The sequence below is a fragment of the Nycticebus coucang genome, chromosome 7 (assembly GCF_027406575.1).
Source record: "Nycticebus coucang isolate mNycCou1 chromosome 7, mNycCou1.pri, whole genome shotgun sequence".
Lineage (NCBI taxonomy): Eukaryota > Metazoa > Chordata > Mammalia > Primates > Lorisidae > Nycticebus > Nycticebus coucang.
The window spans coordinates 55,114,033-55,141,039 of record NC_069786.1 but is presented as its reverse complement, the minus strand read 5'-3'; the positions used below and the strand labels follow the sequence as shown (position 1 = coordinate 55,141,039).

Here is a 27,007-nt window from a genome sequence, read left to right as displayed (position 1 = left end):
GTTTAAATTTAAAAAATGTTTATTTTCTTGTTTACAAATACTTTTAAAATTATTTTCTGTTAATCTGATTTGGAAATCTGGAATCACAAATCATGAATACAGTTTAATTTTTCTTCCAAATACCTAGCCAAATGTCCCAACATTATTTACTGAATAATTAGGTCTTTTTTTTTATTAATTTGAAATACCACTTTTTAAAATATACTAAATAAATTCACAGGATTTTTTTTTTTTACTCTTTGAATTGTTTTTTGAATCATCTTATGTTTTCCTCAGTATCTTTCTTTTCATTTTTAGCTGGAGAAGTTTTGATATCTCTGGATGTATCTCTCATATATTCATTTATTTCAGTATTCCTCTGATGAATACATTTTTAGGAATACTTTGACCATTTTTGTCAAATTCCAGAAAATAACCCTGTGAGTTTTGTTTGGGATTAGGTCAAATTCACAAATTTTGATTCATTTTGTTGTTTTATTTCATTTTAAGTTATAGAGATAAAATTTCCTCTTTTTTTTTTTTTGGAGACAGAGTCTTACTTTGTTGTCTTCAGTAGAGTGCTATGGCATTGTAGCTCACAGCAACCTCAAACTCTTGGGCTCACGTGATTCTCTTGCCTCAGCCTCCTGAGTAGCTGAGTCTACAGGCACCCGCCACAATTCTGGGCTATTTTTAGAGATGGGGTCTCGCTCTTGCTCAGGATGGTCTCAAACCCATGAGTTCAATCCATCAGCCTTGGCCTCCCAAGTACTAGGATTACAGGTGTGAGCCACTGGGCCCAGGGAGATAAAATTTTCTTTGATTTTTTTTTTTTTTTTTTGGTGAATAGAAAGCAGTCATTCATTCCTATTTCCTATAATGTTGCCTTCATTAAGCTTTCACATAGTGTGTTTTATTTCATGCCTTTTAATGACATAATTTTTGTACAGCCTTTTTTTTCTGTTTAATTCATCCTCACATAAGGGCGGATTTATATAGACCTATTATTTACTTTAGAATGTGCAGGTGGATTCTTATTAACTTCCTTCCCTATTTATCTGTAGCACCAATTGCTGTTACTTCATAGCTGGAACAGTAACTGTAAGAAGATTGGCGTTTATCTACCCTCCAGCATTTCTTGTTATACATTACTGAGTTTAGAGATAATCCCTTCAGCTCACTCACTCCAAGATCAGACCAAGCCCTAACCACTTTTTGAAATATTGAGTCAGAAGTAAATGCTAAAAGGAATGGCTATATTCATTCTCTAACCAACTGTGCTTCTGCAATAGCGAGTACTTTTGATGAGTTAGACTTCCAATACTATTTTAAAGAGACATGGTAAAAGTGAGCATTCTTGTCTTGTTCCAGTTCTTAAGGGAATGCTTTCCATTTTTCCCTCACCAGTATGATGTTGGCTTTGGGTTTATTGTATACAGCTTTTATTATTTTGATGTATTTTCCTTCTATGCCTAGTTTTTTGAGGATTTTATCATGAAATTATTTTGTCAAATCCTTTTTCTGCATGTATTGAATAACAACTTGTAATTTTGTTGACCCTTCATGTTGATTTTTTGGTTTCACTGTCATTTGGTTGTGCTCTGATCTTTGCAAAATGTTTCTTCTGTTAACTTTAGGTTTCGTTTGTTCTTACTTTTCTAGTTCCTTGAGGTGTGGCTTTAGGTTGGTGATTTATCATGTTTCTATTTTTTTTAATGCAGGCATTTAAGTCTTTAAAATTTTCTTTTACTAATGCTGTTACTGTTTCCCAGAGGTTTTGGTATGTTGTATCTCCCTTTCTTTTGTTTTAGAAATATTTGTAATTTCCATCTTAATTTTATTATTGGCCCAGAAATTGATTAGGATCAAATTGCATAATTTCCATGTGTTTATATAGTTTCAAGAGTTTCTCTTGGAATTGATTTCCAATTTTACACTGTGGTTGGAGAAAATACTTGATATGATTCAATTGTTTAAGTGTATTTGGAATTGTTTTGTGGCCTAACATATGGTCTATCTTGGAAAATGTTTCATGTCCTGATGAAAAGTATATTTTGTGGTTGGGTTCTGTGATTGTATATTGGGTTCATTTGGCCTGAGGTCCAACTTAAGTCCAGTATTTCTTTGTTGGGTTTCTGTCATGATGGTTTGTCTAGTGCTGTCAATGGGGTTTGAAGTCCCCCACTATAATTGTATTACTGTCATTCTCTTTTTCTTAGGTATACTGATGTTTGGTTTATGAAGTTGGGTGTATATTTATTTAGGATTGTTATGTCTATTCATTGAATTGATCTCTTTACATTGTATAAGGACCTTTTCTATTTTTACTGTTGTTATTTTAAATTTTGTTTTATCTGGCATAAGTATATCAACTTCCTGCTCGCTTTCGGTTTCTATTTGGATGGAATATGCTTCCACCCATTTGCCTTCATTATATGAGTGTGTTTGATAGTTAGGTGGGTTTCTTGTAATCAGCATATAGTTTGATCATGTTTTTATAATCATTCCTCCAGTCTGTTGAGTGGGACATTTAATACATTTACATTCATAGTTAATATTGATATGTGAGATATTGTTCCTTTTATAGTCTTGTTATCTGGTTGCTTTGTGGCCTCATTTATTATTTGGTAGGACTTGTGAATTCTATACTTTTGTGTGTTATAAGAATGGTGAGTATGAAAAATCAAGGTGTTACAATACCCCCAAAAAAGATCACACTAGCTCCCTAGTAATGAATCCTAACCAAAATAAAAATATTCAAATGTCAGATAAAGTATTTAAAATATGATTCATAAAGAAGCTCAATAGCCCAAAGAGAAATCTAAAATTTTGATTTTTTTTAAATTTTCATGTTTAAAACTTATAAGCATTTCTTGTAGAGCTGGTTTAGTGGTGACAAATTCCCTGTGCATTTGCTTATCTAGGAAGAACTATTTCTTCTTCACTTATTATGAAGCTTATTCTAGGAGGATACAAAATTTGTGTGTGACAGTTTCTTTCAGATATCTTAAAATAGGACCCCAATCTCTTCTGGCTTATAAGTTTTCTGCTAGGAAGCCCATTATTAGTCTGATGGTATTTCCTTTAAATGTGATGGACACTTTCTTTTGTTGATTTTAGGTTTTTCTTTCATGTTGACTTTAGTCTAATGACAACATATCTGAGAATATCATTCTTGCAGCGTATTTCCCTTGGGTTCTCTGAACTTCTTATATCTGGGTTTGTAAATCTGTAATAAGGACCAGGGAAGTTTTCCTCAATTATTTTCTTAAATAGATTTTCCAAACTTTTTGGTTTTTGTTTTCCTTCAGGAATATATATGATTAGTGGGTTCAGATACCTTATATAATACCATAGTTCTCCAAGGCTTTGGTCTTTCTTAAAAAATTCTTTTTTCTTTATTTTTGTCTGACTGGATTAATTCAAAAGATGTTTTCATGTTCTCAGATTCTTTCTTTCTTGGTATAATCTAGTGTTGCAGATTTCGACTTTATTTTGTAATTCCTTCAATACATTTGTCATTTCCAGCAGTTATTAGGTTTTTCTTTTTTCTTTCTCTTCTCTTTTCCTTCTTTATTTTTATTTTTATTTTTTTTGAGACAGTCTTACTCTGTTGCCCCAGGCTAGAGTGCTGTGGCATCGTATGTACAGTAACCTCAAATTCCTGGGCTCAAGCAATATTCTTGCCTTAGCCTCCCAAGTAGCCAAGACTATTGATGCCTACCACAATACCCAGCTAAGTTGTTAGGTTTTTGTTTTGTTTTGTTTTTTTAAATATCTTATTTGTTTAGTAAAGTTCTTTATATACTGCATTGATTTCTTTGCATTGGTTTTTAGATTTCTCTTGGAGCTACTGAGCTTCTTTACAATTCATATTTTAAATACTTTATCTGATATTTGAATATTTTCATTTTGGTTAGGATTCATTACTAGGGAGCTAGTGTGATCTTTTGTGGGTATTATAACACCTTGATTTTTCAAACTGCCATAATTATTATTATTTTTTTTTTGTAGAGACAGAGTCTCACTTTACCGCCTTCGGTAGAGTGCCCTGATGTCACAGGATTCACAGCAACCTCTAGCTCTTGGGCTTCCGCGATTCTCTTGCCTCAGCCTCCCGAGCAGCTGGGACTACAGGTGCCCGTCACAACGCCCTGCTATTTTTTGGTTGCAGTTCAGCTGGGGCTGGGTTTGAACCTGCCACCCTCTGTATATGGGGCCAGCACCCTACTCACTGAGCCACAGGCGCCACCCATATTGCCATGATTTTTACATTTTTTCCTCTAATATAGAGAAACTATCTCTTTTTCTTATTTTTTTAAATTTACTTTTGTTTGGATGGGACTTTTTTCCCCCTTGAGGATGTGACTGTTATACAAGGTAGCCATAAAGTTCATGTGCAATACACTATTTTAAATTGCACATGAACTTATGGCCACCCTGTATATGTTGTATATGGTTATTTGGTTTTACTTCTGGTGCTTTCATTGTCAAAGACTGTATGAATTCTGGGTTATAAATTGCCTTAGTTTGGTGGCTTTTTCAAATGCTAGTTGTACTAGTATTGTTTTGGCCATGTGAGCAAGCTCACAGCTTGCTAAAAGGCCAGCAGAAATCTCAAGAGATTGTCTTGATCTTAAGCGCAGTGTGCTTGGGTCTCAGGTTTTGTATTGAGTTTTGCAGTTTGACCTCCAGGCCAGTAAGTGGCAGTTATATGTAAAAGCTAGCTACTACAGTAGCAATCAAGTTTATGGATGGTCTTTTTTTTTTTTTTATTTAACTGGGAGAAGCTCTCATTGCTGCCAGTAACAAACTGATCTGTGTAATGCACAGTGGGCTTTGCTCCCTGCTCTGTTCTAGAGGATGGGACAAAAGCTGGGCAGAGCGGTACTGGCTATGCTTAGAATCCCCCAAGGGTGGGTTCAAGCATCAACCCCTGATAGGGGTAGAAAGGATCTCCTGGTGGAATGCACTGAGGTTTCTACTGGGTAGGGGGGAAGTGGCTGCCCCAGTGTTTTAGCATCATTATATAGAATTATGATCTGTGATCCATTTCCCTGTCAAGCTCTGTCCTGGTGATTGGGAAGCTCAGATTAGTCAGAGACCACTATCCATCTCCAGGCGGCAGTGTAGCCAAAAATCATAAAAGATGTCAGGCCCAGATTTCACCAACTGAAATGGCTGTGGTAGAAAGTTTCTTTCCCAAGCCCGAAATTCAAAATTCCCCATTTCTCCTGCTCTCAGCTGCAGGGACACTTTAGGGACACTGGTTCTTCATGCAGGAGGCTGGAATGCCCCACCTTTCACATAAGCCTAGGTCTAGTGGCTATACTATCAGTGGGTATGCAGTTGCCCCTGTCTATCCCTACACTGTCATCAGGCACATCTATGCCAACTTCCAATGAGGGCAGCCACAACTACTTTTGCAGCAGTAGGTAAAAGGGGAGGAGATGGACCACTCTCCACATGTGACCCAGAATACCAAGATCGCTGGCTGTTGGATAGATTTACACTCCTTCCTTGCAGAGCCAAGCAGTCTTTGTGTCTTTGCTAGAAGCTGTGCTGCAGCTCCCTGAGGGGTGATCTCTCAGACTCATAAAAGTGTGTGTTCTGGTTTTCTTTGTCTCAAGGGCCCCTCTGTCTTCCTGACCCAGAAGTAAGGCCTAGAGGCTGTAGAATTGCCCTCAGGGCAGGTTGCAGACTTCTGGTACAGTGCTGCAGCCTCTCAGGGCTTGGAAGCTTTTGGGACTCTACAATGAGCTTCTCTGTTGGACCCTAGCAATTCTGTCTTAGGTGATCAATATAAAGTGTAAATATATGTTTGCTATTTTGGTTTTTCCCTGTGGAAGAGATGTGTACTAGGTTTATCTGACCCCTGGCCCAGTACTGAATCCTAATCAAAATTAGTGACCAAGATACAGAATGTCCTACTGTAACAGATCCTATTACGTTTTTCTAGTTTCATGAAAGGCACTGATCTGACATCATTCACAGTTTAAGCGTCCTGTGCTGACAATTTTTCAAGGATACTTCTACATTTTGTACGTTTTTAAAAATTACTTTTGGAGGAGTTGTATGTTAATAATTTATTGTGTTCTTCAGTGCAATTAGAATTTCATATGTAGCTTCTAGCTAATTGAGCACAATTTTAACTGTTTATTTGTATATAATTTCAAACTTGCAGAAAAGTTGCAAGAAGAATTGATACCCCTATAGCTTTTATCCTTTTATTGACATTCACCTACTTTTTTGTTCTGAATCCTTTGAATTTCCAAACCATTTGAGAGCAATGTTCACTTACCTCTAAATACTTCACCGCATATTTCTTTAAAATAGGGGTACAGTTACCAACTTCAGAAAATTTAAAGTTGTTGTAAAATTCTTATCTCCTTCCCACATTTCAATTTTAATTGACCAAATAAAATTCTCTTTATTTTTCCCCAATTCAACATAGGATCTACTCTAAATCAGTTTTTCAATTAATTGTCATTTTTTATTTCCTTTAATATACAACTTTTCAACAGTTCTTTTTTGCCTTCTTTGACATCAATGCTTTTTACTTTTTTTTTTTGCAGTGTTTGGCAGGGACCAGGTTTGAACCTGCCACCTCCAGTATATGGGTCCGGCGCCGTACTCCTTTGAGCCACAGGCCCCGCCCCAACATGAATGCTTTTAAAGAAAATAGTCCCCCTGCCAACTTCCTTTTTTTTTTTAAATTGATATCATTTGTAATTTAAAATAGTATGCAGTTTAAAATTGCACACAAACTTCATGAACACTCTGTGTAATATTTGCACCTATCTATGGGGTGCATGTAATATTTTGATACATGCATAAAATGTACAATGATTAATTTAGGGTATTTAGGATATCAGTCACCTTAAATATATATCATTTCTTTGGGAATATTTCAGATCTTCTCACTATTTTGAAATAATACATGTATTATATATTGTTATCTATAGTCACCCTGTTGTGTTATTGAACACTAGAGCTTATGTTCTTTTTTTCTTTTTTAGATGAAGTCTCACTTGTTCAGGCTGGAGTGCTGTGGCATCAGTCTAGCTCACTGCAATCCCATAGACTCCTGGGCTCAAGTGATCCTTTTGTCACAGCCTCCTGAGTAGCTGGGACTACAGCTTGGGTTGGTGTCCAACCTGTAAGGCATGTACCAGGAGGCTAATCCACCCGCCTCGGCTCCCAGAGTGCTGGGATTACAGGCGTGAGCCACTGTGCCCGGCCCTCAAATATTTTGTTATTCCGAATCTATGGCATTTAAATTATTGTATTCTTAAAAAGAGGTATAAATTCTAGGATAGAAGTAACTTTAAACATTTCTAATACAAAGAAAATATTCTTTTTTTTTGAGACCGAGTCTTACTTTGTTGCCCACAGTAGTGCCGTGGCTTCACAGTTCACAGCAACCTCAAAGTCTTGGGCTTAAGTAATTCTCTTGCCTCAGCCTCCCAAGTAGCTGGTACAAGTGTCCCCACAACTCCTGGCTCTTAGAAAATATTCTTTTAATAAATTTGTGTTATGGTTTCAGAAATTTTCTTTGATTATTGTGCAAATGGCTAACTGCTTTTAGGACAGAGACAGAGTGTCACTGTTGCTTTGGCTAAAGTTCAGTGGCCTTAAGATAGCTCACTGCAACCTCAAAATCCTGGGCTCAAGGAGTCCTCTTGCCTCAGCCTCTCTAATAGTGGGGACTATGGCTGTGCACCACCACACCCTGCTAATTTTTCTGTTTTCTGTAGAGACAGTCTCACTATGTTGCTTAGGCTGGTCTCAAATGCCTTCCTTGCCTTGGCCTCCCAGAGTGCTAGGATTACTGGCATGAGCCCCTGCTTGAATATTTTTGATAACTTAGTGGAATGAATTTCTTTGTGTATTATATGTTTTAGTATACGAGGTCAGACAATTAAGTTTGTGAACTTGTCCCTTCAAAAAGTGTTTTAACATACTTTATTGTTGAATATCACCAGAGTCATCATCACAGTACACCCCTTGGGAAGCTGTGCCTCAAAACCAGCACCTCGTCTACCCTTCACAGCATTTTTCTAGGATTCTTGGACTTAATTGTCTGATCTCATATTACTTCTTATTTTAGGACAGGAAATGGTATAAAAATACACAGATGAAAAAAGGCCCTTATAATTAGATAAAAAAAAAAGTTAAAAAGCAAATGTGCATTTGAGTAATTTTACTTTCAAATTCTCAGCTGTTTTTCTTTTTTAGAGACAGTGTCACTATGTCGCCCTCGGAAGAGTGCTATGGTGTCACAGCTCACAGCAACCTCCAACTCCTGGGTTTAAGTGATTCTCTTGCTTCAGCCTCCCAAATAGCTGGGACTATAGGCGTCTGACACAACGCCTGGCTATTTTTTTTTTGTTACAGTTGTCATTGTTGTTTAGCTGGCCCTGGCTGGGTTCAAACCTACCAGTATTGGTATATGTCAACATATACCAACTGAGCTCTACCCATTGAGCCACGGGCGCAGACTATATTCTCAGCTTTTTTAAAGACACAAGAGAATGTGGTAGAACATAGGAAATAACAGAAAGAAGGGAACTCTGGAGATAATGAAGATTAATGTAAATGATTAATATGTAAATGGTTTCCTTTTGTAAGGTGGTGAATTACAGAATATAGGGATACTGAAAATCCAAAAATGGAAATGGGTTAGTAGAGAGGAGGGAAAAACGAAAGTGAGACAGAGATGTTTTTTTCAAATTTCTGGCTTTTCTTTTTGTCTAATGTCGATCCTATTTAAATCCCACTGTGGGTAATCTAATAAAAGCTGTACATGGCATTATTTTATACTTAACAGCTTAGAAGGGCATTGCTGTTGTATCATAAGATACATCAACATTACTTTGCATAGTTTTTTTTTTTTTTTTGAGACAGAGTCACTAAATTGCTCTCGGTAGGGTGCTGTGAAGTCACAGCTCACAGCAACCTCCAACTCTTGGGCTTAAGCCATTCTCTTACCTCATCTTCCCAGGTAGCTGGGACTACAGGCGCCTCCCACAAGGCCTGGCTATTTTTTTGTTGTAGTTGTCATTGTTGTTTGGCAAGCCCAGGCCAGTTTTGAACCCTCCAGCCCCAATACATGTGGCTGGCGCCCTAGCCACTGAGCTACAGGTGCCGAGCCTTGCATAATATTTTTATCATGGCAGGCTCTATTATAAAATAATATTGTTTCTAAAGGATTTTTAATTTAATTGTCTCTGTGGTATTTTCCCATGTGATTTTCAATATAGTTTCCATATAATCCTTAAATTCGTTGCATGTCTTATATCATCTTAGTTTTCCAGCAGCAAGGACAGATTTAAGCATTTATTAGAGGCTTAGTAATCATTGTTTTGCTTCTGTAATTTTTTCCATCAGTGTTCTCTCTCTTCCTAGAATATCTCATCTGTGTATGAATGCGTTATATTATCTCCCATTTTAATACAATTCTGAAAAAGGACCAGGGTTATGTATATAGTTCCTTGTTAAAAGCATTAGACTACATTTCTTGTTTATGCTGAAATCATTCTTAGAGTTCTAAGAAAAAACAAATAGCAGTGATCATTATTTAATATCCCAAAATATTTGGAGCAAAGTTCTTTGAATAGAAAGGAGTAATATAAATTGCCTGGGATAGGCGGGGTGCAGCGGTTCATGCCTGTAATCCTAGCATTCTGGGAGGCTTAGGCAAGTAGATTGTTTGAGCTCAGGAGTTTGAGACCAGCCTGAGCAAGAGTGAGACCTTGTCTCTAAAAAATAGTCAGATGTTGTGGTGGGTGCCTGTAGTCCCAGCTACTTGGGAGGCTGAGGCAGGAGGATCACTTGAGCCCAAGAGCTTGAGGTTGCTGTGAGCTGTGACGCCACAGCACTCTACTTAGGCCAACAAAGTAAGACTACTCTGTTTTAAAAAAGAAAAATAGAAAATAAATAAATAGTCTGTGTATTTGTTGTTAGGGATGGTAACTTTAGTTAATGACTAATTCTTTGACCTATGTATTGTTAAATTGCATAATTGCTTCTCTAATCTTCACAGCCATACTTGGAAATGGATTTTTTTTTTGGAGGTTTGTATTGGAATATAGTATCATTTTAGTTCTTTAGCTGTATGGTAGTTGAAAACTTTATAAAACTATTAGGTTATGTTTATTTTGATTGTTGGCTTGTTCAAGTGGTATTTTTTTTTAATTTAAGAGTGGAGTTTTTGTGTTGTTGCTTGGCTTTGTGAACTGTCTTATGAGGGGCAAATTACCTATCTATTTGGCATTTGTTGACAGGACTTTAACAGACTCTAACTTTGATATAAAAAACTGAAATTTATCATAATAAGATGATGTACTTCCACTTAGTGAACAGTAATTCCTAAAATCTTAACCTAAAGCTCTATGTGTTGCTATAATTTGAATTGAATTCCCTGAAGAACTTACAAAGAAATAAAAGTATATGTAACTAAAACAACACATTTTTTCCCTCACATTGAGATTCATAGTATTACTTCATCCAAGTGATTGGTTCATTTGGAGGTATTGTGTATATATTAACCTCAAGGATGTTTCAATTCCAGTTGTCTGTGGTACCTCCTTCCTCTATTGGATGCCCATTTATAGCTCTGAAGTGGAACCTATGAACAAGTGAATGAAGATTCTTAGGAATGCTAACTAATGCTGAAAGAATAGATTAGTAAAGTGTGGGAAAATAGGCAACTTGTATATATTTAAATTTTTTTAAATTACTAAGTCTGATACCAGTTGTGCTTTTTTTTTTTTTTTTGAGACAGAGCCTCAAGCTGTCACCTTGGGTTGATTGCTATGGCATCACAGCTCACAGCAACCTCCAGCTCCTGGGTTCAAGCGATTCTCCTGCCTCTGCCTCCCAAGTAGCTGAGACTACAGGCGCCTGCCACAACACCTGGCTAGTTTTTTGGTTGCAGCCATCATTGTTGTGTGGCGGATCCTGGCTGGGTTCAAACCCCCCAGCTCAGGTGTATGTGGTTGGTGTCTTAGCTGCTTGAGCCACAGGCACCAAGCCTGTGTGCTTTGTTTTTTATGTTTTTTTGTTTGTTTGTTTTTTAGACAGTCTCATTCTAGCTTATGCCAACTTAAACCTCCTAGGCTCAAGCGATCCTCCTAGATTGTTAGAATTACAGATGTGAGCCACTGCACCCAGCCTACCACTTGTGCTTTGTTTGCATGGTTTTTATCACTAACAACACAATGAATTTGTCATCTGAGCTCCTGCTTCAGCTTCTGTTAGTTGCTAAAAATTTTGTGAACCAAGGTATGGGAATTACAACTTTTCTAGAGAAGTTTTAGTTACACAGAACAATAAAGACAAGTGTTACAAAGGAAGAATGCACTACATTCTGAAAGAATGCCAGCTTTTGGTAGAAAGGAGAGTAATTATTAATTGATACATGTTAGTAATTTGTGGAATTTTAAATTTATTTTCTAACAAAAAGAATCATTGGCAATATAAGAAGTGATTTTCAAATGTTGTCTGTATTTGGATTTACCTAAAGTAGTACTACTGATAATTAGTTCGTCAGTTCAAGAGAGTAGTGATTTTAAGAGAGTGAAGGAAAAGAAATGAAAACACATGCTTCTGTATACTCACACAACACTTATGACACCTTTTCTATACCAAGAAATTCTCCAGTTCTCTGCAGACACCAACTAATGCAGGTGTCCTCAAACTTTTTCAACTGGGGGCCAATTCACTGTCCCTCAGACCATTGAAGGGCCGGACTATAGTTTAAAAAATAAAACTATGAACAAATTCCTATGCACATTGCACATATCTTATTTTGAAGTAAAAAACAAAACAGGAACAAATACAATTCACATCGCTCCATGTGGCCCACGGGCCACAGTTTGAGGATGCCTGAACTAATGTGTCCTATAGTTTAATTCAGTTCTGACTCTGTTCATTTGGATATAGTGTCAGATGCATCAAATTAAGGGCTCAGTCCCACAAAACTGCCCCTACTTCAGGTGCCAGTTGCAAGACTGAGCCTCCAGCTATAAATTGGAGGTTCCCATGATCACCTCCTTTGGTTTGATAATTTGGTAGAATAGCTCACACAACTCAGGGAAACATTTTACTTTCATTTGCCAGTTTATTACAAAGGATTCAAATGAACTGCCAATCTTAGGGTGATGTCCAGAAGTCCCCATATTTCACCAAACTGAAAAAGGAATGCAAGAGCTTCTGTCCACATGGTTCACCAAAACAGAAACTCATCAGATATCAATAGTTTTTATAGAGTTTAATCTCTATCCCTTCTTCCCCACTTCCCAGAGGTCAGTGAGTAGGGCTGAAACTTAGGGGCTCATTATGAATAATGTCTTATCACTTTGGAATTCAAAGTGGCAGGAACCAGGAACAAATGACAAATATCTCTTTTATACCATAATGACAAAGAGTTGGAGTCCTTGTAAACCTTCTCTTGAAAGTTTTTGAGATTGGGTGTACTCTTTTGTTTTTGCTTTTTATTCTGTTTAGAACTTAAGGCAACTAGCTCTCTTAAGGGAAAAATTATTTTTAAGGAATCTTACTTTGTTTCACGTTATATGACAGAGATTTATTAATTTATTTTTTTTAGAGAGGCACTGTCTCACTCTGTTGCACAGGCTGAAGCGCAGTGGCAGTATCATAACTTACTGCAAAACCTTGAACTCCTAGGATCAATTCATTCTTCTGCCCTGGCCTCCCAAGTAGATGCCACTACAGCCATGTGCCATTTATTTATGTATGTATTTATTTTAGAGGTGGGAATCTCACTATGTTGCTCAGGCTTGTCTGAAATGCCTGGCCTCAAGCAGCCTCCCTCCTTGAACTCCCAAAGCACTGGACTGTTTTTTTTTTTGTTTGTTTGTTTGTTTGCAGTTTTTGGCCGAGCTGGGTTTGAACCCACCACCTCTGGCATATGGCGCCGGCGCCCTTCTTCTTTGAGCCACAGGCGCCGCCCCAAAGCACTGGAATTAGAGGTATGAACCACCACATGGCAGCCACAAAGTTAGGGATTATTTATTTATTAATTAATTAATTTTTTATTAAATCATAGCTGGGTACATTAATGCAATCATGAGGTACAATGTGCTGGTTCTATATACAATCCGAATTGTTTTCATCAAACTGGTTAACATAGCCTTCACAGCATTTTCTTAGTTATTGTGTTAAGACATTTATATTCTACCACCTAGTAAATTTCACACGTACCCTTGTAAGATGCACTATAGGTGTGCATTACTCTTCCTCCACTCATCCTCCCTCCTCCCCTCCTCACCCTCTCCCTTTCTATTTGGGCTATAATTGGGTTATGAAAGCTATATGGTTTCATAGTAAGACTGAGTACATTACATACTTTGTCTTCCATTCATGAGATACTTTGCTAAGAAGAATATGTTCCAGCTCCATCCATGTAAACATGTAAGAGGTAAAGTCTCCATCTTTCCCTAAGGCTGCATAATATTCCATGGTGTACATATACCACAATTTATTGACCCATTCATGGGTTGATGGGCACTTGGGCTTCTTCCATGACTTAGCAATTATGAATTGGGCTTCAGTAAATGCTCTGGTACATATATCTTTGTTATAATGTGATTTTTGGTCTTCTGGATATATACCTAGTAGAGGAATTATAGGATTGAATGGCAGGTCTATTTTTAGATCTCTGAGTGTTCTCCAAACATCTTTCCAAAAGGAATGTATTAGTTTGATTCCCACCAGCAGTGTAGAAGTGTTCCCTTTTCTCCACATCCATGCCAACATCTCTGGTCTTGGGATTTTGTGATATGGGCTAATCTTACTGGAGTTAGATGATATCTCAAAGTAGTTTTGATTTACATTTCTCTAATGATTAAGGATGATGAGCATTTTTTCATATGTCTGTAGTCCGTGCGCCTGTCTTCTTTAGAGAAGTTTCTCTTCAAGTCCCTTGCCTACCCTGAAATGGGATCACTTGTTCTTTTCTTGCTAATACGTTTGAGTTCTCTGTGGATTCTGGTTATTAAACCTTTGTCAGAGACATAAACTGGAAATATCTTCTTCCATCTGAGGGCTGTCTGCTTGCTTTACTTACTGTGTTCTTGGCTGTGCAGAAGCTTTTTAGTTTGATCAGGTCTCAATAGTGTATTTTTGATATTGCTTCAATTGCCCGGGGGTCTTCATAAAATATTCACACAGGCCGATTTCTTCCAGAGTTTTCTCTGCACTTTCTCTAGTATTCTTTTCTTTTTCTTTCTTCTAGTATTCTTACAGTTTCATGTCTTAAGTTTAAATCTTTAATCCAGTGAGAGACTTAGTTAATGGTGAAAGGTGTGGGTCCAGTTTCAGTCTTCTACAGATTGCCAGCCAGTTCACCCAGCACCATTTGTCAAATAGGGAATATTTCCCCACTGAATGTTTTTAATTGGTTTGTCAAATTTCAAAGAACAGTAAGTGGCTGGGTTCAGCTCTTGGTTCTCTATTCTGTTCCATACATCTACCCCTCTATTTTTGTCCCAATACCATGCTGTTTTGATCACTATCGATTTATAGTATCGTCTGAGATGTGGTAGGGTAATTCCTCCTGCTTTGTTTTTATTTCTGAGTAATGTCTTGGCTTTTCGAGGTTTTTTCTGTTTCCATATAAAATGAAGTATTTTTTTTTTGAGATCTTTAAAGTATGACAGTGGAGGTTTAATAGGGATTGCATTACAAATGTATATTGTTTTGGGTAGTATGGACAGTTTAACAATGTTGATTCTTCCCAGCCATGAGCATGGTATGCTTTTCCATTTGTTAACATCTTCAGCTATTTCTTTTCCTAGAGTTTCATAGTTCTCTTTATAGAGATCTTTCACGTCCTTTGTTAGGTAAACTCTCAAATATTTCATCTTCTTTGGCACTACTGTGAAAGGAATAGAGTCTTTGACTATTTTTTCAGCTTGACTATTGTTGGTGTATATAAAGGCTACCGATTTATGAGTGTTGATTTTGTAACCTGAGACGCTGCTGTATTCCTTGATGACTTCTACGTGTTTTGTAGTAGAATCCCTGGTGTTTTCCAGGTATACAATCATATCATCTGTGAAGAGTGACAAGTTTCATCTCTTCTGATCCTATATGGATACCCATGATCACCTTTTCTTCCCTAATTGCGATGACTTAGACTTCCATTACAATGTAAAAGAGCAGTGGAGACAATAGGCAACCTTGCCTGGTTCCTGATATGAGTAGAAATGATTTCGATTTAACTCCATTCAATAAAATGTTGGCTGTGGGTTTGCTGTAGATGGCCTCTATTAGTTTAAGAAATGTCCCTTCTATACCAATTTTCTTAAGTGCTGTGATCATGAAGCGATGCTGGATATTATCAAAAGCTTTTTCTGCATCAATGGAGAGAATCATATGGTTTTTGTTTTTTAATTTGTTTATGTGCTGAATGATATTTATAGATTTACATATATTGAACCAGCTTGAGACCCTGGGATAAAACCCACTTGGTCATGGTGTATAATTTGTTTGATGTGTTGCTAGATTCTGTTTGTTAGGATCTTGTTGAGTATTTTCGCATCAATATTCATTAGTGATATTGGTCCATAATTTTCATTTTCTGTTGGGTCTTTTCCTGGTTAAGGGATCAAGGTGATGTTTGCTTCATAGAATGTGTAGGGTAGTGTTCCTTCTTTTTCTATATTTTGGAAAAGATAGAATAATATAGGTACTGTTCCTCTTTAAAGGTTTGGTAGAATTCTGCTGTGAAGCCATCTGGTCCTGGGCTTTTTTTTTTTTTTTTTAGGGAGATTTTGTATAGTTGATGCTATTTCAGAACTTGATATAGGCCTGTTCAACATTTCCACTTGATTCTGGCTAAGTCTTGGAAGGTGGTGTGCTTCCAAGTATTGGTCAATTTCCTTCAGATTTTCATATTTCTGAGAATAAAGTTTATTGTAATATTTATTAAGGATTTTTTTAATTTCTGAGGAGTCTGTGGTTATTTCATCTTTGTCATTTCTGATTGATGAAATTAGAGATTTTACTCTTTTTTTCCTGGTTAGGTTAGCCAAAGGTTTATCTATTTTGTTGACCTTTTCAAAAAAGCAGCTTTTTGATTCATTGATCTGTTGTATAATTCTTTTGTTTTCAATTTCATTTAATTCTGCTCTAATTGTGGTTATTTCTTTTCTTCTGCTGGGTTTGGTATTGGAATGTTTTTCCTTTTCCAGTTGCTTGAGATGTCCCATTACATTGTTAACTTCCTCTCTTTCCGTTCTCTTGAGGAAGGCTTGCAGTGCTATAAATTTCCCTGTTAGGACAGCCTTTGTGTGTCTTAATTATTGTTTTGTTCCAAAAATTTGGTAATTTCCTTCTTAATCTCATCTCTGACCCAGCTATCATTCAGCATAAGATTATTTAGCTTCCACGTTTTTGTATGAGTATGCAGATTCCTGTTGTTATTGAGTTCGACTTTTATTCCATGATGCAAGGAATAATTTCTAGTCTTTTAAATTTACGAAGGTTAGACTTGTGACCTAAGATGTGATCAATTTTGGAGTATGTTCCATGGGCTGATGAGAAGAATGTGTATTCAGTTTTGTTAGGATGAAATGTTCTGTAGATGTGTTAAATCCAAACGTTGAATGGTTAAGTTTAATTCTAAAATTTCTTTGCTTACCTTCTTATTGGAAGATCTAGCCAACACTGCCAAAGGAGTGTTAAAATCTCTGACTATTATGGAGCTGGAGGAAATCAAGTTGCTCATGTCTGTTAGAGTTTCTTTTATACGTTGAGGAGCATTCTGTTGGGTGCATAAATGTTAATAATTGAAATTTCATCGTATTGAATGTCACCTTCAACAAATATGAAGTGACCATCCTTATCTTTCCTTACTTTTATTGGTTTAAAGCCTATTATATTGCCAAATAAAATTGTAACACCTGCTTTTTTCTGATTACCATTTGCCTGAAATATAGATGACCATCCCTTCACCCTGAGTCTATATCTTTTAAGGTAAGATGAGATTCTTGTATGCAGCAGATATCTGGCCTGAGTTTTTGTATTCCGTCAGCCAACCTGTGCCTCTTTAGAGGACAGTTTAAGCCATTCACATTAATGGAGAATATTGATAACGCCTGGTAACATTTTGGGTATCGAGTTTTTCAAAAGTCCAGTGGACATTATTTTTTTTCTTTTTTGTAGAGACGGAGTCTCACTTTATGGCCCTCGGTAGAGTGCCGTGGCCTCACACAGCTCACAGCAACCTACAACTCCTGGGCTTAAGCGATTCTCTTGCCTCAGCCTCCCGAGTAGCTGGGACTACAGGCGCCCGCCACAACGCAACGCCCAGCTATTTTTTGGTTGCAGTTTGGCTGGGGCCGGGCTCGAACCCGCCACCGTCGGTATATGGGGCCGGCGCCTTACCGACTGAGCCACAGGCGCCGCTCCCAGTGGACATTTTTAATCCTGTTGCCACTGTGGAAGTTGGAATTTGATCAAAAGTTTCTGAGTTAGTTTACTTTTGTGGTAGAGGATTGTGCTGGTCATTATGGAGGATAGGTCTGAGTATATCCTGATGATCTGGTTTGGTTATGGCAAGTTTCTTCAACATGTGAATGTCATTAAAGTATTTAATTTCTCCATCATGAATGAAACTCAGTTTTGCTGGATACAGGATCCTGGGTTGAAAGTTATTTTGTTTTAGGAGATTAAAATTTGATGACCACCCTCTTCTAGCTTGAAACGTTTCAGCAGAGAGATTTGCGGTTATTCTAATATTTTTCCCTTTGTAGGTTATGTTTTTCTTACGTCTGTCTGCTTTCAGAATTTTCTCCTTCATATTAACTTTAGTGAAGTTAATTATGATGTGTCTCGAGGTTGTCTTATTCAGGTTGAGTCGTGCCGGGGTTCTGAAACTGTCTGCTATCTGAATTTCAGAATCCTTGACATGTCTGGAAAGTTCTCCTTCATAATCTCATGAAGAAGGGCCTCTGTGCTTTGTGAAGCAACTTCGTCACCTATAAGGTGAATATTAGTTTTCTTCAAGTTATCCTAGCGCTCTCTGCAAGAATAACCCATTTTTGCTCTCCATTTCTCTTCCTCTTTGAGCACTTGAGGAGCATTCAAAAGCTTTGTCTTCAATGTCAGAAATTCTTTCTTCTGCTTGCTCCATTCTGTTACTGAGAGATTCTGCTGTATTATTCAGATCTTTGAGGGCTACAAATTCTTGTGTCAATGTGTCAAAATCTTTGGCGATTTTTGTCTTTGAATTCATTGAAGTCTTGAGACAACTTTTGAATTAACTCCTTTAATTTCTAATTTCAACTTTACCTCCATTCTATTAATCTTATTTGCAATCCAAATTCTGAAATGGATTTATGAATTCTCAGCCATTTGTCTATGTATGGGATCTTCAGTTGTGTCTTCTGTATCGTTCCTTGCAGGAGTTGATCTACTCTGGTTATTCATGTTACCAGAGTTTTTTCCGCTGATTCCACCCCATGATTATTTTACACCGTTTGGCTAGATGAGCAGATAAGGGGAAGTTGGGTTGGGGGTGCTCCTGGAGTAGTGATTAACCAGACCTTTGCCCAAGAGCTGTGACTGGTGTCTGTACCTTTTCCCCTAGAGCTTTGCAAAGGACTCACACAGTGCTATGGCCTGAGACACTGATGACTTACTTGGTGTGGTGGTTCTAAGGGGCTCTGTCTTGTTTTCAGCTGGTCTCTGTCCTACCGTAGTGAATCAATTACTCTGGGTTGAAGTTTCTGCTGTGAAGAAATACCAGCAATTAAGTCACTCCACCCCCCATGGGCAACAACTGGAAAAGGAAATTCAAACCTTCCCACAACCACACACCCAGGGTACCACTTTGGATAGTCCTCGGGTGATTGGCCCAGTTCAAGAGATCCAAATCACTTGTCCCAGTCAGCACCCTGTCTCAAGTGGGAGAGTTCAAAAGGTCTCTGTCAACTAGATAGCAGGGGTCTGCTGGCAGCTTGAATATGACTTGCTCTGGTGCTCCGTGGAGTCAGACGGACTCATCAAGCAAATGAATTAGTCTGGGACGGTTGATGCCTCCTTCCCTACCTTGCACCTCTGTCACACCCAGTCACTGGTAACCTCACAGGGCTATGACTCAGTTCCCTCCTATGAGCAGATGCTCCAGTGGTTTGAGCCTGCCTGAGTCACAGACAGATCTTATGTATCCTTGGCCAGGCATCTGCACTCTGCTACCATCCATCAGGGGAAGCTAAGGCCTGACAACCTCCGGTGGTTAATGGAAGCTGGGGCAGTTCACTCAATTCCAGCCCTGCCCCTGATTGATGTTGCTGACACTTATATTTCTGTAGAATTTGTGATTCTGTCTTTGCTATATTCCCCTGCGGACCAGGCCCTGTTTGAGTTCACAGAAACTGTGACTCAGCCCTGGTCTGTGCTGGCGTCAAGAGCTGGTGTTTCTGTCTCCCCTACACTCTGTGTTCGGGCGGGTGCAGTTAGAACTCACACTCGGCTTGGAGTTCCAGCTTGGGCCTGCCTGCCTTCGTCTCAACTATGATCCCCTTAGGGCCTGGTGCATCTTAGGCTCAATAGAGCAATCTTCTAGCACAGTCCCACCCTCAGAATATGCCATCTCTACACCCGAGTCTTCGATTCTCTGTCCCACTGTGCTCGTCCCAGGCCGGTACCACCTCAGGTATACCCTTGGCTCATGGGGCCTGTATTACTGTCCCAGATCTATTCTGCTACTATTTGCCACCTGAGAAGATGTCCAGCTCCCTCTTGTTGCCCAGAGAGACAGGGAGTGTCCTTCCAAAATATCCCCAGCGGTGTGATCCCTATTGTTCCCACTCCTGTGGCTGCTGCTCTGTGCGGTGGGGGGAGGGCAGGAGGGGAACTGCCTCTCCCTTTCCCTGTATGGTTCCTTCAGTCCACCGTTTTCTCCTTACCCCCGTGCTGCAGAATCAGCACAGACCTGTAACAGCCCATGGCCTGTCCATGCCTCTGGAGAAAATGCCCAAGAATCTGGACTCCATGACAGGCTGGACAGGCTTCCAGACCTCAGGGTGAGGGTGGAGGGGGAGTGCTGGGAGTTCAGAATTGCAGTTAGAGAATATATACAGTTTATACAGTTTTATGCCTGGCAGGAGAGTGTCATGGCACCCTAGTAGGGGATGGAGGTCCGGTATTTAGAGCGTCTCTCCTGTGGGATAAAATGGGAGGACGTTTGAACTCTGCTTGCTTGTTTGTAGAAAGTATACTGTGAGCCGTTCTCATGGTAGAGGGGACTCCACTCCCCTTGGTGATGGATTTTGTACCTATTGTTTGTATCCTTGGGGTCGCCACTCACGACAGCAGGTCGATGTGCGTTCTTCAACCTTCTCTCTTGGCTCAGCTCCAAACCATTGGTTTACTTGCTAAATGTCCTGTCCTTTATCTCTCCTGGACGGGAGCCTCTGTGGAAAGCTGGCTCCAGTTGGACATCTTGCCTCTGCCCCCCAAAAGTTAGAGATTTTAGTGAAAAATTGTCACTTGTTTTATTCCTACACTTTTATTGGGAGCAGCATCACTTTCTAAGTTTATGTATATCCATGGTCTAGATAGCTTCTGATTATTTATAATAACAGGTATTGAATTAATAGTAGGTATTGAATTAGAGGTCTACTTATCCTACTAGAAAGCCTAGTGAGGTCTCTTAAATCAAACAGTACCCAGTGTATTGACCCTTGACATTGACAGTCTTGCTTTTGTTGATAAAAAATTATAAATAATCAAAAATAAAAATTGATTGCTTTGAACTGGTAAATTTATAGGACTCTTTGCTTTTTCCATTTCTACACACCTATGAGCATTTTATTTTAGGGAGCAAGTCAGTTGTCATTTTTAAGGGTAAAAGGCTCTAGCCTTTTATTAATTTCAGTGTATCTTGGCAGGCTTCAATTTTTAATACAGGGGTTATTGAAACTACTGACTTTGTGGCCTCTGAACAATAAGGAAGGCACTTCTGCTGCCTTACTACATACTGTGTGCCTAGATAGGTATGAGTGTGATGATACACCAAAAGTATGACTTGGATTTGGAACCCTTATCTATTCATCCTGTCTTTTTTCCTTTCTTTACTTTAGATGTGTTGTAAAATCAAATTTTTTGACCAGGCGTGGTGGCTCACCCCTGTAATTCTAGCACTCTTGGAGGCTGAGATGGGTGGATTGCTTCTGTCTAGGAGTTGAAGACAGCCTATGCAAGAGTTAGACCTGTCTTTACTAAAAATAGAAAAATTAGCAGGGCATTGCAGTGGACACCTGTAGTACCAGCTACTCTGGAAGCTGAGGCATTAGCATCACTTGAGCCAAGTGTTTGAGATTGCTGTGAGCTGTGATGACGCCATGGCATTCAACACCAGGGTAACTGGTTGAGACTCTGTCTCAAAAAAAAAAAAAGAAAAATGTTTTGTTTTTTTTTTTTTTGGAGGGGGACAGTGTCTTACTTATTCTCCTGCTGCCTAGGCTAGAGTGCAGTGACATCACCATAGCTCCCTGCAGCCTCAAACTCTTGGGCTCAACTAATCCTCCTGCCATAGCCTTCTGAGTAGCTGGGGCAGGTACATACTACCATGCCCAACTAATTTTTCTACTTTTTGTTGAGAGGCGGGTTCTCCCTATGTTGTTCAGGCTGGTCTCAAATTCCTGGCTTCGAGAGATCCTCCCACCTTGGCCTCCCAAAGGTGCGAGGATGACAGGTGTGAGCCACTATGCCTGGCCTAAAAATTTTTTAATTGGGAGGCAGTTCCTACATAGTCCAGTGTAAACAGAAAAGGAAACTAAAGACTTAACCAGTCAGATGCTGCTATCTACCTTCAAACTAAGGACTTCCCACCGTAACCAATCAAATACATCTTTTTCTTCTACATTAAGCCTATAAAAAAGCTCACTGCCCTTGGTACTGCAACAGAGCAGTACCAGAACCTCCTTTGAATATAGCCTGATTTATGAATCAGTCTTTTAAAATAAACTGTTAAATTTGTTTTGTCTAAAGTTCTTTTAACGGATGTCTTCCCTTATGAAATCAGGAAACAAATTTTAGTCTGAGTATTCGCATAGTGTTTGTACACATCAGGACATGATTTGCTGTCTCTTTAAAAGCTTTTTTGTATGTGGATTAGGTATTTAAATTGACTAGTACATTTCTAACTTGACAAAACTGCATGATGTATATTAACAAAATTTCTGTTAATGTTATATAATATCTTGTATTTTTATGCTTGTTTTATTTATTTATTTATTTATTTATTTATTTTGAGACAGAGTCTCACTTTGTTGCCCTTGATAGAGTGCCAGTGTCGTCACAGCTCACAGCAACCTCAAACTCTCTTTTTTTTGCAGTTTTTGGCCGGGGCCAGGTTTGAACCCACCACCTCCAATATATGGGGCCAGTGCCCTACTCCCTTGAGCCACAGGCGCTGCCCTAGCAACCTCAAACTCTTAAGCAATTCTCTTGCCTCAGCCTCCCAAGTAGCCGGGACTACAGGTGCTGCTGTAACGCACTGCTATTTTTTGGTTGTAATTGTTACTGTTGTTTGGCAGGCCTGGGCTGGATTTGAACCCCATAGCTCCAGTGTATGTTAGCTGCTGAGCTACAGGCACCGAGCCTTTGTGCTTGTTTCAAACTACAGTGGCAGACTTCTTCCATATGTACTATGTTAAATGCTTTCTTAAAAATCTTGTCATACTGTTAAAGCTTGCTTACTTTTTTTCCTAAAGCATAAAAGAAAGGAAACTAATTAATAGCAAATGAGGTTCCCAATGATTGTAATTATTAAAATTGTTAATCTGATAAATTTCCTTTTATTCTATGTTTTGCTGAGGCCTTTTTTTTTTCTTCTTTTTTCTTTAGACAGAATCTTGCTCTGTCACCTGGGTAGAGGTCAACAGCATCACAATAGCTCACTGCAACCTCAAAGTTCTGGCCTCAAGCAGTCCTCTTGCCTCTGCCTGCCAAGTAGCTGAGACTACAGGTATGCACCAATATGCCCCACTAATTTTTGTGTTTTTTGTAGAGATGGGGATCTAATTCTTCCCTAGGCTGGTCTTGAACTCGTGGTCTCAAGAGATCCTCACACCTTGGCCTTCTAAATTGCTGGGATTAGGCATAAGTCACTATACCCAGCCTCTGTTGAGTTTTGTCATAACAGTACATGAGAAAACGAAGGCGTGCACTTCTACTTCAAAATTAAGCAAATTGAAACTTTTAAATATTAGGCAAAGGTAATGCAACCTGAAAAGGTTTAAAACTCACTTCTCCAAAACCAAAGGCTATTTTCCCTCATGGGAACTATTATATATTAACCATTCTATGGTAAAGTAAACCCTTTTCTCCCAGCATAAACTTGAAATTTATTTGAAGATAAAAGAGTTCCTCTCCTCCAAATTTTACTGAAATGAACATATCCTATTAAACAGAGTTAAGAGGTTAGGATTTTTTTCCAGTTATAAAAAACAGAGAAAATAATTTTCCCCAGATATTTAGAATTACAATTTATAGTTCTATCTTGGTATGGTTTCAGAAATGCATAGTTGTTCTGTCTAACATGGTAGCCATAAGTTAAATATAGCTATTTAAATTTAAATAATAAAAAATTATTTCCTTAATCACACTAGCTGTATTACAAGTGCTCTACAACTGTGTTTGGCTATAGGCTATTGTCTTTGTCTTTGTTTTGTGTTGCTATAAAGGAATACCTGAGCCTGGGTGGTTTATAAGGAGATTTATTTAGCACGTGGTTCTGAAGGCTGTACAAGAAGCATGACACTGGTATCAGCATAGCTTTTGGTTAGAAGGCTTTTGTACTATGTCAAAATGTGAAGGAGAGGGCTGCACCTGTGGTTCAGTTGGTAAGGCGCGGGCCCCCTATACTGAGGGTGGCGGGTTCAAACCCGGCCCCAGCTGAACTGCAACCAAAAAATAGCTGGGCGTTGTGGCCGGCGCCTGTAGTCCCAGCTACTCGGGAGGCTGAGGCAAGAGAATTGCTTAAGCCCAGGAGCTGGAGGTTGCTGTGAGCTGTGTGATGCCATGGCACTCTACTGAGGGCCATAAAGTGAGACTCTGTCTCTACAAAAAAAAATGTGAAGGAGAAGGTCAAAGATGAAACAGGGACATGAGAAAAGGGACCAAACATGAGGGCTGGCTTTATAACAATCCTTTTTTGCAGAAACTAATCCTGCCCTCCCCGCCCCCCAACCAATCAGATCTTACAAGAGCAAGAACTCTCTGCTAATATAACAGCACCAATCCATTCATGAGGTATCAACCCCCATAACCCACATACCTACGCGTAGGCCCTACTTTCCTACAGTGCCACACAGGGAATCGAATTTCAACATGAGATTTGATGAGAATAAATAAATTGTATACAAACCATGGCAGGTACATATTGGACAGTGTAGATATTAAACATTTCCACCACTGCATAAAGTTCCATTGTACAGCACTGGATAGATCACATTGTCACCAGTTTATCCAGTATATAGTTTTCTATTATTCACAAGTATCTTCCTCTTCTCTGCACAAACAAATATTGCTTATCAGAGGCCTGTGATTTTTTCCCCTGCTGTTTTCTTCTTTTTCTTTTTCTTTTTTTTGAGATAGAGTCTCACTTGGTCGCCCTTGGCAGAATGCTGTGGCGTCGTTTTTTTTTTTGAGACAGAATCTTTTTTTGTCGCCCTCGGTAGAGTGCTGTGGTGTCGCAGCTCACAGCAACCTCCATCTCCTGGACTTAGGAGATTCTCTTGCCTCAGCCTCTCGAGTAGCTGGAACTACAGGCACCTGCCACAATGCCCGGCTATTTTTTTTTGTTGCAGTTTGGCCGGGGCTGGGTTCGAACCCACCACCCTTGGTATACGGGGGCAGCGCCCTATCCACTGAGCAACAGGCGCTGCCCAGTTTATTTTTTTTATTTTTTTGAGACAGAGTCTTAAGCTGTCGCCATCGGTAGAGTGCCATAGCGTCACAGCTCACAATCTCAAACTCTTGGGCTTAAGTGATTCTTCTGCATCAGCCTCTCACGTAGCTGGGACTACAGATGCCTGCCACAATGCCCAGCTATTTTTTTGTTGTAGTTGTCATTGTTGTTTAGTAGGCCTGGACTGGGTTCAAATGCTTTAGCCCTGGTGCATGTGGTTGGCGCCCCAACCACTGAACTACAGGCACCAAGCCTGTGCTGTGGCAACTTAGCTCACAGCAACCTCCAACTCCTGGGTTCAAGTGATCTTCTTGCCTCAGTCTCTCATGTAGCTGTGACTATAGGTGCCCGCCACAATGCCTGGCTGTTTTTTAGAGTTGGAGTCTCGCTTTGGCTCAGGCTGGTCTTGAACCTGTGATCTTAGGCAATCTTAGGCAACCCAACCTGCCTCAGCCTCCCAAGTGCTGGGATTATAGGCATGAGCTTTTTCCCCCTACTGAATAAAATTTTTCAAATAATAAATAAAAGAAAGACCAGAATTTGAAACAATGGCTTGGCGTCTGTGGCTCAAGCTGCTAAGGCGCCAGCCATATACCTAAACTGGCGGGTTTGAATCCAGCCCGGGCCCACCAAACAACAATGACGGCTGCAACCAAAAAATAGCCAGGCATTGTGGCAGGCACCTGTAGTCCCAGCTACTTGGGAGGCAGAGGCAGGAGAATCGCTTGAGCCCAGGGGTTGGAGGTTGCTGTGAGCTGTGATGCCACAGCACTCTACCCAGGTGACAGCTTGAGGCTCTGTCTCAAAAAAAAAAAAAAAACAAAAAAGAATTTGAAATGATTAGACAATGGTAGAAGCTAAGTTTGGATTTTATATTAAAGATTTTATTAAACCTTAAATATAGGTATCTGACAAAATGTATATAGGTGGTGTTTAAAAAGAGAATGATAGAGGCATTCCTTAATTTTTCCTGTCTACATCCAAATACCATATGATTTATGAGATTGTTTTTCATATGATGTAAATTTTGGAAATAACTTTTTAATTGTTTGACCACCTTTGAAAAGAGCATAGAACACAGAAAAAAATCAAACTGATATATAAATAAATGATTAAATATTTTAGCAACTATTAATTTAAATGAATTTCAGAGTTAATCAGCATGTTTAGAGTGATGTGAGCAAAAACAGGTATTCTATTCATTTCTTTTTTTTTTTCTATTCATTTCTTTTAATCTTTTTACTGAGGTAGGTAGGGATAATATTCTTAATTTGCAGGTATATGTAATCCTAACACTCCAGGAGGCTGAGGTGTAAGAATCACTTAGGCTCTATGAGTTAGAAACCAGGCTGAGCAAGAGGGAGACCCGTCTCTACTATAAAAATAAAAATAAGCTGGGCTTGGGTGGTGCCTGTGGCTCAAGGAGTAGGGCACCAGTCCCATATGCCGGAGGTGGCGGGTTCAAACCTAGCCCTGGCCAAAAACCAAAAAAAAAAAAGAAAAATAAGCTGGGCTTGGTGGCACATGCTATAGTCCCAGCTACTGCGGAGGCTGAGGCAAGAGGATTGCTTGAATCCTGGAGTATGAGGTTGCTGAAAGCTAGGCTGACTCCACAGCACTCTAGCCTGGGTAGCAGAGTGAGACTGTCTCAAAATGAAAGAGGGAAGGAGGAAAGAGGGGAGGGAGAGAGGGAAGGAAAAGGGGAGGAGGGAAGGAAGGGAGGAAGGAAGTTGAATTTGCTAAAATTGATTATATAAAGAACCACTTCCTCTGTTTGAGGGCAGAGTTATGAAGAAAAATAGAGTACACATACTAATTGCCGGAAAATATTGATTATCATGACTTAGAATTTTTTTCACATTGGTAAGTAGGTATCATTTGTAGATGTTTTCTCAGGGTAAATGCAATTGAGGTTTTCTTTCTGTGTATTTAACTAAAATGTTGAGTTGTAGAGAAATAGCACATAACCAATATATTAGTTGAATTATGTTTTCATAAAATGTAACATTACTTTCTAAATGTGTAATTTGAAAACACTTCTTAGTTTTGAAATGATTTTAAAGAATTACCTTTTGCTTG

General features: G+C 39.0%; 1 protein-coding gene across 16 annotated transcripts in view; it reads left to right on the top strand.

The window, feature by feature from the left end:
- BAZ2B (bromodomain adjacent to zinc finger domain 2B) overlaps positions 1 to 27,007 on the top strand; it is a 303,102-nt gene that overhangs the window by 37,165 nt on the left and 238,930 nt on the right. For 11 of the 16 annotated variants that reach the window (XM_053596954.1, XM_053596945.1, XM_053596951.1 and 8 more), the window contains exon 2: positions 22,864 to 22,984. The exons of the other annotated variants lie outside the window; for them this stretch is intronic. The gene's annotated coding sequence lies outside the window, so the exon portion shown is untranslated. The remainder of the gene's footprint in view (positions 1 to 22,863; positions 22,985 to 27,007) is intronic. 16 annotated transcript variants of the gene reach the window in all.